Source organism: Macadamia integrifolia, chromosome 3, assembly GCF_013358625.1.
Source record: "Macadamia integrifolia cultivar HAES 741 chromosome 3, SCU_Mint_v3, whole genome shotgun sequence".
NCBI lineage: Eukaryota > Viridiplantae > Streptophyta > Magnoliopsida > Proteales > Proteaceae > Macadamia > Macadamia integrifolia.
Window position 1 is genome coordinate 21,645,694 of NC_056559.1, and position 773 is coordinate 21,646,466.

The following is a 773-nucleotide window of genomic DNA, read 5'->3' on the forward strand; positions in this document are numbered from 1 at the left end:
ACCAAGAGGCAAGAACTGTAGGATCTAAATCTCTAACAAGATATAATATATAAACTCAATAGATCACCATAGATAAATTAAGAACACCAAGAATGAGAGATAGAAACTTAATCAATAAAAGTATATATTGTTTTACTAATCACTGCTAGATGAGGAACCTGAACGTACAAGGGAGGAAGCCACAAGAAACCTTATCCCTTTCTCATTTCTCCATAATTCTTTAAAATGCAAGTTGTGAATAATATATTAGGATTAGAGGAGGAACATAACTCTCTATTTATAGAGTTTCCTAATGGATCCACTCATCCCAAGTCCAATGGTTAATTGATCCTACGCCAACCAACCCATATAGAATTATTAAAGTCTGTATGTCTCACTTAATTAGATCAAATAATTAGCACAAAATTATCAAAGCATAAAAACTCAATTAATAAGCTCACATTAGAAATATTCTAGCACAAACTCAAGACCTCCTAGTGAGCATGAACTATTTGCGCACCACAGCTCACCAACTACACTAGACTATTGTTGTTCAAAAATAAATTTAATCATAGGACTTTGAAAATATGAATACTTCACCTTCGATATGTCTTCAATTTCCATGATAGCACAAAAAAAATCTACAAATACTAAGACAATCTATCTTATGCATAAAAATCTCAGCTATTAGTATTTCTATTGAGGAAAAAAAGGCTCCACTATCTAATTTTGTGGTTATTTGGTTCTTATTTCAATTTGTCTTTGTGTGTGTTGTGGCTCCCCCCCCCCCCCCC